We start from the raw sequence: 12963 nt of genomic DNA, 5'->3' as shown, positions 1-12963 counted from the left end.
TGCTGAGTATGGATTACCGACATAGAAATATGATTCACTACTGATAGTTGCAGAAGCTTCCTTCCTTGCTCATTGTGAAACTACATGTTTCAAACTTACTTAATTTTCCATGAATTGCACAAAAGAAGACTTCTTCCAACAATAGAGGCTGCATATAGTTTCTCCCACAAGTACAGCTGGAGACAAGCAGCAGACTCAACCAGAGGTTATAGGCTAGTACCAAAGCTCCTGATCCTCTTCACCAATGGGAGCCCGTGTGCTGGAGAGGTTAAATATATATGTATATATATATATATATGTATATATTATACAATACTTGTTTTTCAGCAGTTCCATTAGTCTACCCATCTCAATGTGTATCGACCTTCTCATTGTGGGTTTGCGTTGCAGATATGCCAGGCCAACTTTGATTGCTCAAAGTATTTCCCTTAAACACAGACCATTGTTTCATTTACTTTTTCAGAGCCACTATCAAGAGCGTGATGAGTTTGTTGTTCAGTAGAATACGTCTAGGGGTAAACGCGTATGAGTGTGTATTTGATAACAGGGCGCGCTGACCCTGAATGCCAAGGGTCGCGGCCTGCCCAGTGCAGCTGGCCGCTGATTAGTGAGTAATGGAGTTAGGTCACTAAGTGGGGTAAAGGGCTCTGCGCTGTAATTGGGATCCAGTGGATTTACCTCCTGGAATGTCTGAACCTCGCTGCCTCCGAGAACACGCATTAAGCTTCTCTCTCCAGGGCCTACAGAGGATTTGTTTGTTTATATTTTACTTGAAACATAGAAACGTATTCCATGTTAAGGTTTGTTGATCGTATAGAAATACTTGTACTAAATAATTAATGATAGTGAAGTTATTGTTCAGGATCAGAATTATGTTGCGTGTTGAGTGCAAATAGTTCCCGTTCCTTGTTCTTTCTTCCCTAACCCCTTGCCATGTTCCAATAGATAAAGACACTCCAGATACATCCTTCATGTCTTCATCTCATAGAAACACAGCAGAATGATGCTAACAAATGTGCTATTTGGCAAACATTGCATTGTGTGGTGATGGAATTGAGGTGATCAAATTAAAGCTAGTAAAGTAGATTCATCTATATGATCTATAGGTAAATTTAAGCTAACTGGCAGGTCAAACTACAGCTCTTGTGAGCTTATGTAAATATATATAGAAAGTTATATTAAATGCATTTATATTTACATACATTATTTTGCAATATCATGATTCCCCCTTTTTCTTCAGCTGTAGTGTCGGATTTCCCTGTTTCATTATTTCTAATTTTACTCAACCAAAGCTTCGTACTGCCAGGTGTAACTAAGACCTTTAACATGAAATTTGCTTTTCCAATGTAATCCCCACTTGCCCTTTACTAAATCAAAGCATATACATATCCACTTGATCACATTTCACATCATATTCCCCCTCTGGCATATCCAGAAGATTACATTATTAATCATTTGAAGTGACACAAATGAGAGCTTAGATGTGTTTGAATTATTTTTACCAGTTTTATTCTCTGAATGCAAACCGCAGACGTTAGGAGATCTGGTCTCTATCCGTCTTCTCCCCCTCCACACGAGATGATTGAAACCAGGTTCATGCGTCTGCTTCCGCTAAGGACCACTGGCTGCGTGGTCAGCCGTAAGGGCTGTTGTTATATTCTGTATTCACGGCTCTTTATTGAACGGTGAAGTATGTGGATTCATTGATTAGAATATCCACATAGAACATCAAGGTATAAACTTTATAGTGACACCTCTGTCATCACCAGCGCATTCATTATATATTTAGACATGTAATGAGGGCGGGAATTCTCTGAAAAAGGGCGTGGTGCATTAAAAGGTTATATATGCCCTGTAGATGAAATAATATAGTTGAGAAACCATATTGATTATTCAAAGCATATACATATGCTAATATGTTATATGCTAATGCATGTAATAATGATCATGCAAATGATAAAACTCATTGGGTCCAAATTACAACCAGCACCATCCTTGGCACAAAGGTACGCTCATTGGCTGTTGTCCCAATTCTTGTTAGCATTTAGATTAAAATAAGCGGTGTTATCTCCTTGTCGACACGTCTGCTCTCCGTACGACTCCCAAGGCACCCCCAAGCCAGCATAATGAGATATTTTCCTCTCCTGAAATTCATCCTATTTGCGTGGTAAAGGTCAACGCCGGCTCAGCCAACCCTAACGTTGATGTTTTACTGATGGCTGGATAGGGGGGGACGGCGTCCATTCAGGACAATGGAGGTGGAACAGGTGGCTCCCTCTATCCAAGGCTGAGGTCCAGTCTATATAGGGGCTTGTTGAGGTCCGGCCAAGGGGTATGAAAGTGAAGCCATCTCCCTGGTATGGGTCTGGCGGATCTGATGGGCAGAGGAAGAACCGGGATGCCCCGCCTCCTCTGGACCTCTGAGGCGGCGGCCATCAAAGGGCAGGAATGTGTAGCGGCTCGTCTCGCCAAAGTAAAGAAATCTCTACTTCTGAAATGTTACCCGTGACTTTAGAGTCAATACATGCCGTACGTTGGTCTCCCCGCTACAGAGCTGCCCAGAGCCCTCTTGAAGAGAGTTATCATTAAAACTTGTGCTGTAGGGACTGTATGGCAGGACAGACTGACACATGACTAGCTTTGTGTTGGACCCCTCTCACTCTCCCATCTGCAGTGGGTTCTCTGCAAGGACGTAGGTTACAGGACAAAACTTAAAAGTGCAATAGGTAATGTTCAAGAATGATTATTTGAGTGTTATTTGTAAAAGAAAACAATGGCCTAGCCATCCTTTAGTTGTTAGAAATGCGCTGTGGGAATGTCTGTTCCGGCTATCCTTCTTTACGACTCTTGAACATTACCTACAGCACCTTTAACTCTGGCCATACATCTGTGGTAGAAGAGGAACGGCCGGTCGCTGGGTGATCCTGACCGGGGCTTGTTAATGACTTTGGGGGACCTGGCTGGGGGAATGTGGTACTGCTCCATCGGGCTCTCTCTTCAGGCTCCATGGGAATGGACAGGGAACCGAGAGGTTCTGGGTGGGTTGGGTTGGTTCCCACAATGCCAGCTCAATCCTTCACTCATTCTGTGAGCCTGTCCTGAGGAGGCCTCTTAGTTCATTCTCTCTCAGCACCTCAAGCACAACACTTGATTGGATCGTTGGCAAAACTGCTGGAATTTGGCCCTGGAACAAGCTTCAAAATATGAACAGCCAACAGGTCTAAACAATATACATTGAATATGATACAATGTACTCTAAAAGCTATGCATGCTGCGTCTGATGACATCTATAGTAGGCATGTGAAAGCTATCTCTCTATCTCTGTTATTTTACAGCCTATATATAGTTCACCCTCATGTAGTCGTGTCCTGACGATGAGGTTATGAGTGTGTTCAGACACTCACCTGGGGACACTAAAAACCTATTTTGGTCCACGGCGATTGCAGCCGCAAGTTGTTTTAAAAGAACCCCAGTCCCAAGAAAATGGAGCCGTCCTCATTTTTAGTTTTTTTTAAGGGGCGGTGTTGTGGCTCCCTGCACACTCTCCATCACAGAGGTGTGGGGCTGACAGGCAATAGCTGGTTCAAAGTCTTTGATGGATGTCTTTTCTCTGTGATCGTGGAGAGCCAGATTTCCATCTGATAAGGTCGTCCACGGCTGCTAAATTTATCATAGCCGGTTCACCATTTGATATAGGTCTGATATGTTCCCTTCTCGCCAGGCCCAGCCCTACAGAGGAGCACTTGTCACCGATATTTAGAAGCATAACGTGGCCGAGTCTTGGGAGAGATCGTTCCAGGTGGCTTTCAATCATGCAGCTGCAAAACAATATGTTGGGCAACCACAGCCGATGGAACCGTGCCAATCATAGAGCTGATTTTATCACACGGGAGCTCAGACTTCAAACGCTTCGGTGTCTTTTGTTTAACGGTGAATGTTCTGTGTGGAAATTAATGACACAACTCAACATAACTTACTCCAGGTCTCTGATTTCACTTTATAACAGGTTTTAGAAATGGCAGGGTATAACTTAGTTTGAAACACAAACATAATTAGTTTCAACATTCATATACAATTAGAAATATTTATTAAAGATCCTTAGCTGCATCCTGTGCACGATAATCTAATAATATTTATGTTTGCTTTCAAAAATAATATATTCACACACATGCATGCATGGCCATTTCCCCTGTTGAATCAGGAAATTACATCGGAACCACTTTGAATAACAAAAGCCTGTTTTTCAGCGTCTTTCTCTATCGACGGCACGGCGTGTTCCATCTCTGTAATGGATGACACACAACCTCTTACTGCACAAGAACATGGGGGCCAATGTTCCCAAGGGACTGTGTTTAAATTACCCCCCACCCCCACCCCACTGCCATTACAAACGCCAAGGTTATATACAATGCACGGAACATCAATTGAACATCACTTATCTGTCCCTGTGCATGTGTCCCTTTTTAGTATCTGTTTAGGATCTGTAGGACATTGGCCCTGGATTAAGGGAAACACCGCGGCGGCGGCGGCGGCGGCCAGGGCTATCTGGAACAACAGCAAAGTAAACACAGCCAGGGAGATTAAGTACAATGTTTATCAGATTGTAAAGACCAGTGATGGCAAACCGTTGGAAAGGCCGATGCTTATTTGATTGTGTGGCTAATTACATTTAGTGATACGCGTTCACACGGTGCATACGCCTAATAAAAACACTTCTCTTCTTCGGTGGTTCCCAGCCTTTCACAGAACCATCGCAAGTCGTAGGGCAGAATTATGGGAAGGGCACACACATTATGGCCAGGATGTTAATTTGGCAGGTTGGGTTATTGGCAATTTTTGGAACATTTCACACACAGCAAACTGTCATAAAAGCATCTCATGGACACTGTTCCATAGACAACAGACAGGCAATTGTTATTTGTCAACTATTTGACAAATAACAATGTCGTTATATATTCGTAACCATATGTTAGGTGTGTGTGTATCAAACCCACACCATTTCCCAGCACACCTTGTCTTGTCTCCAGCCAAATAGTCTGCCTAACAATATTAGGTTTGATAGGATCTTTCCAAATGTTGGCTACTCTATGCCAATGGAACATTTATTTTATAAAAATATATATATATATTGTGGATGAAATGACTCTGACTCATACAGAGGGAACACGTTAAAAACAGGATGATGACGCATTGTCCTTCTTGCGTCCTAAACCAAAATTACACATATCTGGCAGCGAGAGCATCCATGGCGAGAATCCACACTATATAGCCCATCTTTGAGCTATGGTTCATATACAACAAGGTTCAGTATTATATTTTGCAGATGGGACCACCTTATCTTTTTAATCACCATCCCATTTTGTCCCCCCACCCGGGGTCAAAGTCTATATCTTTAGCCTAGTAATCTTATGTTAAAAAGGGACCTAATGCAAAGAGAGGATCATGAGGTCGATGAAATCACCGATGACCTCACCGTCTGCCGCTCTTCCCGGGTGTGACCGGGCGTCCCTTGATGTCAACCATATGGGGTGGAGCTGCATTGTGGTCCAGCTCATGAGGCTCAGGTCCATCCTGGTTACACAACGGCCCCTCGGGTCTTGGTCAAGAGGATCACCGGGTGTGGTTTCCATGGTGTTGTTCCTCCCGTGATCAGCTTGGTGGTTATTGATGATTGAGTCACGCTGAGAACTATGGGGAACTACAGGTTAGGGATGAACATATGGGATATAGGGCGAGGGTTATGGGTTAGGCATATCTGTTATGGTTGGACACAAGGGCGTAGGAACCGGGGGGGACGGAGGGGACGTGTCCCCTCCAATATTGGAGACAGGCGCATTTGTCCCACCTAAATATTATACCAGGGGGAGAAAAATATTTTATTTTATTTTGAAAGTGCAACACAGCGTCTTGTCACCGCTTCTTATTCCAAAAAACTGGATGACCTGAATTAACCAACTTTTTTGCCACCTTTGACTTAACACTATCCCCTTCTCCTCCCACACACAGGGCAGGGAACCAGCTTGACCTGATATTCACAAGGTCCTGTGGCACCTCTGCTCTCTCTGTTACCCCACTCCCCGTGTCTGACCATCACTTTGTTGCTTTTTCTCTCCCCTTAAAGTCCTCTCCCCCCCTCCTTTCTAGTCCCCACATTGTCACCACCCGCCGCAACCTCAAAACTCTCTCTCCCTCTACGTTTGCCTCAACTGTTCTGTCTTCACTACCTTCTATTGAACAATTCTCTCAACTATCCACAGAGGAATCCTCTGACACTCTGCTATCCTCCCTCTCCTCCTCTTTGGACTCCCTCTGTCCCTTCCACTCCAGACCGGCACGATCTTCACCACCCCCCTCCTTGGCTGTCTGAATCTCTGCGGACCCATAGAGCAGAGTTGCGGGCAGCTGAGAGGAAATGGAAGAGATCAGACTGTCCTAATGATCTATCTCACTATCTCTTTCTTCTCTCAGGTTTCACCTCCACTGTGTCAACAGCCAAATCTGCCTTCTACCGGACCAAAATTAACTCCTCCGCCTCAAACCCCAGGAAACTGTTTTCCTTGTTCTCTTCCCTCCTCAACCCTCCCTACCCTACTCCTCCTTCCTGCCTCACTGCTGATGACTTTGTTACCTACTTTACCCAGAAAGTAAAGGACATTAGCTCCTCTTTTATCACTGCCACCATCCTCCCTCCCCCCACCTCCACCTCTGTCTTTACCCAATTCATCCCTCTCACCTCAGACGAGGTCAACAGAATTATAACATCTAACCATGCCACCACCTGCCCCCTTGACACTATCCCTTCCTCCCTCCTCCAGGCTGTGTCAAACGACATCCTACCATTTCTAACCGCACTTATTAACTCCTCCCTCACTTCTGGCATTGTTCCAACGTCTTTCAAGACTGCCAGAATAAAGCCTCTCCTCAAAAAACCAACGCTTGATACCACTGACATCCAGAATTACAGACCGGTATCTCTTCTTTCATTCCTCTCTAAAACATTGGAACGTGCCGTCGCTAACCAACTGTCCTCCTATCTCTCATCTAACAACCTGCTTGACCCTCACCAGGCCTCGTCAGGCTTCAAAAAAGCACACTCCACTGAGACGGCTCTCCTCGCGGTGACTGAGTCCCTCCTTGCGGCCAGAGCCTCGTCCCTCTCATCGGTTCTCATTCTCCTTGACTTGTCTGCAGCATTTGACACTGAACCACCAGATCCTCCTCGCCACTCTCGCCGAGCTTGGCATAGCTGAATCTGCCATTTCCTGGTTCACGTCCTACCTGATGAATCGCACTTATCAGGTAACATGGAATGGCTCCCTGTTCAAACCTTGCACGCTTGATACAGGTGTCCCTCATGGCTCGGTACTGGGGCCTCTTCTGTTCTCCCTCTACACCAGATCTCTGGGCTCTGTAATTACATCCCACGGCTTTTCCTATCACTACTATGCTGACGACACTCAGCTATTTCTCTCCTTTCCCTCATCTGACAAAGCCCTGATTGCAACACGCATATCTGAATGTCTGGCAGAAGTCAGCACCTGGACAACTGCCCATCACCTGAGGCTTAACCTCAACAAGACTGAACTCCTCCTAATACCAGGGAAAGATTGCCCACACATGGACTTACTGGTCACTGTTGAGAACATCACTGTATCTCCTTCTCCAACTGCCAAAAACCTTGGTGTAGTGTTGGACAATCAGTTATGCTGCACCGCAAACATCACTGCGGTGGCCCGATCCGGCAGATTTGCACTTTACAACATCCGCAGGATCCGGCCCTTCCTCACAAGGGAAGCAGCTCAGCTTCTAGTCCAATCACTGGTCATCTCCCGCCTCGTCTACTGCAACTCGCTCCTGGCTGGACTCCCTGCCTCTGCGATTAAACCCTTGCAGCGCATCCAGAATGCGGCAGCGCGCCTCGTGTTCAACCTACCAAAGTTCTCACATGTAACCCCCCTCTTCCGAGACCTCCACTGGCTCCCTGTAATAGCTTGCATCAGATTCAAGATTATGGTACTGGCATACAAGGCAGTCGATGGAACTGCCCCTGCCTACCTCCAAGCATTAGTAAAGCCACACACCCCAGCTCGATCCCTCCGCTCAACTACCTCAGCTGGACGTCTGGTACCGCCATCGCTAAGAGCAAGCAAAGGTCGATCAGCAAAGTCACAACTTTTCTCTGTTTTGGGATCTCAGTGGTGGAACAAGCTCCCTACCGATGTCAGGACCGCAGAGTCGCTCACCAGCTTCCACAAAAGACTCAAAACTCACCTGTTCAGAGTTCATCTCGACTCTGCATAGAAACCAATGCACAGCCACCATTGAATGTTGTACGTCCTGGCACTTGTACATTGCACTTATTCAAGGTACTTAATTGTGTAGCATCTACAGTAGCTGCTATCGTTGCTTTACACGGGGAATGGGTTAGCCTAGCGATTGTAATACTTGCACTTGGTTCTATGAACATCTTTACTGTACCGACAGCGATATATTGTTTCACTTCTTATGACAAATGTACTTATTGTAACAAATGCACTTATTGTAAGTCGCTTTGGATAAAAGCGTCTGCTAAATGCCCTAAATGTAAATGTAAATGATTGAGCGTGCAATTAAAGAATTGATTTGATATTTATGAGTTCATTACTGCCATTCAAAATGTGTTTTCCTTTACATTTACAAATGTATCTTTTTAGTAGAATAAAATATATTTGTGCATTTTTTCAGTGTAGTTAATTTATGACATATTTCTGTTCAAACCATTAACGGATCTGTCAGGTTTCCGATATGTGTCCCCCCCAATGTTAAACTCATTCCTACGCCCCTAGTTGGACATATGGGTTGGTGTCAATCTTATATTATCTTACCATCTAATCACTTTGTTGTTATGTACACTGATGTCATTCTTAAGTAAAAGATTTACATTTCTTGAATGTTTTTTTGCTTTTTTATTAAACCCCAAAAAACGTTGACTCTACTGTGTGGTCCCGGAGCGGTAAGCCTGCTGACTCATCAGTGCGTTTTCAGGGGAATCCACGCTGGTCTTAATTGCAGGGAATCCATGTTACAGTAAATCACAGAGAATCCAGAAGGCCGTGAGCCACAATCAAGACCTCGGGTACCCTCCACTTACTCAAGGAGTTTCTGTTGCCCCAAGGCTTTAGACCATTACCATGGCCCTTTCTGATATGATAGGGAGAAGGCAACATCAAAATGTGATAGGATGTCTTCTGGGTAATGGATGTCAATTGCGGTCGGTTGATGAAACCAGTACAAACACGAATGCATCACCAGGCATCAGGGAAAATGTGGGGGGGCGAAGTCTATTTTGGGCCGATCACGAGCCGCAACTAGTATTTACTTCGACGCGGTTTCATAACTGTTATTAATGTCAAAACAGGTCGCCGTTCGCCTCTGAGTCTTTCCCTGGGCTCGGGGGTTGGCTTGTGTAAAGATTATTGGCAGAACACTTGTTTGGCTCCGACCTTTTCCCCTCGGTGAGCTTTAGTCTCCTTTTGCCCTCTCCCTCGCCCTCCTACAACCAAACCCTTTTTCTGCAACGCGTGGAGCCACCACCCCCACCCCCACCCCAGATGAGATCTCTCCCTTTGCTTGGAAAGGGTGTGTGTTTTCCTTGTATCCAAGACATTTAATTTCCCCCGTTTCCTTGGTTACGGGGAATCGCACAAAGAACAGTTTGAGCGCGGTCTGTAATTACCGAACGGCCCCACCACCATCTTAATCTGAGCAAATGACACACGGTCAGGACTGAAAGCTGAACCGTTAATAATTTAAAACTGTACATGTGACCTTGTGAACTGTTGTAAAAAGACATGAATATATGCTCCTTAAACCCTTTTGACTGTGTAATGGGACCTGTGATTCAGCGCACTTAGATCTCTATAGAGATTATGCAGTCCCCCCCCCCCGTCCCCCCCGTCCCCTCACGAGTCCTTATCTCCGAGTTCGTCTGAGAACAGCTATCTGCCGAGCGGTAGGCCTGCATTCCCCCCGCGTCACCCTCTGCACCTCGATGGAACGATTGTCAATGCTAAACAACCATTACCAAAGGAGAAAATATGCTGTGAGTTATGTGTAAAAGGCATGCAAAGGCAGATCCGACAGGGTCCGGTGGGGTTCTTTAAAGAGAAACAAATGACTTGCTGATGACAAACTATTATTTCAGTAAACAACGAAGAAGAGAAAGATAGAGGACATAACGAGGGAGAGAGGGAGTCAAAAGGGAGGTTTGCAGAGGAAACACTGCTCGGTTTCACTAAAAGGAAACGCTTTCAGCTCCTGGCGCGGTTTCAAGGCCCCTGCGCGTCCAATGAGAGAGGCCTGCGGTGAGGCTGCGATCTCTGCTCAGAAATCACTGGCCTGTGTTCATCAACCATAAACATGTCAGCGTCAAAGTAGGCCGTGGTTTCACTCTCGGGCGCACAGACCCCCCCCCCAGTGATTCAGTGTTTGACATTGTTATGGGGTTAACGTAACCTGCCTTGTTGGATAGATTCGATTCTGTTTAGTTTAATTTTAATTTAAAAAGTTAATTTGACTCTTTCCTTTGAAATGTGGTTCCTTGATATGTTAAAAGCAAATGTGGAAGGTCTACCCTGCTATTTACGGCAGAGAATGAAAATAAAGTCTAAATCCTTGAAAGTTGGGTTAAGTCAAGCTATGTTTTAACTTTCAGCTGTCCTTCCACCAGTCGATGGCGTATGTGCATGTGCGTCTGTCTGTCTGTCTTTCTGTGTGTGTGTATGTGGGGGGGGAGGGTGTCTGTGTGTGTCTGTGTGTGTGTGTGTGTGTGTGTGTGTGTGTGTGTGGGTCTGCCTGCCTGCCTGCCTGCCTGCCTGCCTGCCTTCCTGCCTGTCTTTCTGTCTGTGTTCGTGTATGTGTGTGTGTCTGTTTGTTAATATGTATGTGTGTATAGTCAGTATGTTGCCAGAGAAGATCTGCATGCACTTATGACAGCAAAACACATTGATGATGATCCACTACAAGATTAACAGATGACTTATATGAAATAAATCAACCGTTTACTACAGCCATTGTCAGTTACTGCGGGCCATAAAAGTTCAAGAGTCAAAGAACTTCAGTTGAGATTGCCTTTCAGTCCCAGCCAGTCTGACTCCACTGCAATGGACTCCAAGGCGGACAACCCCTCAAATTACAGAGACTACAGCTAGGGGCCAAAACGTTTCAGATGCTTTTTCCTTAAAGTCTTTCATATGTCAAGAAGGGTTTTTTTTTCCTAGTATTTATTTGGTATTTTGTCCATAAAAAGGACGTTTATCGTTACAGAGTTGTAGCCTTTTAATGAAAGGTCTCGCTGCCTGTTTAGGAATGCCATCCTCTGTGCTGGCCTGGAGAGTCTACGTTGTCGTGTGTGTGTGAGGGTCGGGTGAAGTTATGTAAAGGGATGACACACATACGTGTTGATGAAGGCCATGAAAGGCCAACAGATATTAGAACACAGGGAATGTTAATAGGGACTACGGCAAATACGTCATTACCTTGTGGCATGACTAAGTGAAATTTCAATATATGAGACTTATTATAATGGAGGCAGAAAAGCTGGTTTTGTCACTGGATGGCAATCATTTCTGAATCTCATCTCATTTTGTTCAGCATGTTTTTTCAAAGTCTCTTTTTCCTCTTGTGTACGATATCAAAGGAATCAGAAAAAGAGTGATGAGAAAAAGCAGCACCTAGAGAACTTGAAAAGATCTCAGATATGCTCAAGGCTGCAGAGATATCTCTGTTTCTCTATCTGTAACTAACTGTATCCTGCCTTGTGCTGATTGGCCCGTTTAAGAATTCTGAGAGAGAAGTCCAAGGAGTGACCGAGCCGCGCCACAGAAAGCATATCGTTACTGACTCACTCCCATTCCCTACACTTTGCAGCTGTCCATTTTGATACCAGACAAGATGGCTTCCCCCTCCAGACGTAGGCAGTAATTTAAAGAGTGACAAACGCTTCCTGGAATGTGGTCAGGGCCGGACGTGCCTTCACACTGCTGTGTGTGTGCTGTCATCTGCTACGCTTGTCTTTTCTTATTCCTCTTCTTCTTTCTTAAAAACAACTTTAGAGTAAAAACCCTTTGAACCTTTTGAAAGCGGAATGGTGGGAGCTAGAGTCTGGCCCTGTTACCGTAGGAGTGCTCCCAGGGGCCGGCATCAGATATAGGAGAATCTATTTAGGTGGGTGAGTCAGGTTGTGGGTAAGAGTATTAGAGCGCATTAGCCTGGGTGCTGAGCCCTCGGTCGTCTCAGCCTCACCGCGGTTCACCCCTGCGTGCGGCCCATGTGTCATCATGGGGAATTGTTTCCCAGCAGTAGATCTGGTGTATTGCATTGGAACTGCATATGCAGATCTGTTGCTTCTGCACATTTTTACTTGTTTAGCATTGGTCTTTGAACCAGTTGTCTTCAGGTCAATGTGGCTTAGGGTGAATTAGGATACATTGTGGTTAAGAAGCTGGTTAACATTCAGCCTTTTGGTCTGGGAAGCATAGCAGGATGAGGACATTTAATCCAGGTTTGGTGAAACCTTGTTGAATGTGACCAGACCTAAAAGTAAGGACGAGTGTTGGTAGAGGTCCCCATAAATACCATTTCTGAATATTTTGCTCAATCACTGCATTATTGAATTGTATTTTACTGGCAGTCTGTTTCTTGGAAAGCAGAATGAGCAGAATTCCTTGTATGAATCAAAAGACTCGCACTGCCAGCACGCGCTAGCTTGTTCTTCTCTTGTTTTTGTTCTTAATTCCGACCTGTCAATATGGAGCAATAGACCGTTTCTCAGAAGTCTCATCGTAGGCCAAACACAGGTGTCACTCATCACACTAGCTATGTGTCTTCTACGTTTATGTACTGGTGAAGATGTCACACGTGTACTATGGGTCATGTGACACCCATAATTAGTGTTATGAGCCACACCTGTGTGTGTCCTATGAA

The sequence above is a fragment of the Pollachius pollachius genome, assembly GCF_949987615.1.
Source record: "Pollachius pollachius genome assembly, chromosome: 4".
In the NCBI taxonomy this organism is placed as follows: domain Eukaryota; kingdom Metazoa; phylum Chordata; class Actinopteri; order Gadiformes; family Gadidae; genus Pollachius; species Pollachius pollachius.
This window is presented reverse-complemented; position numbering follows the sequence as displayed.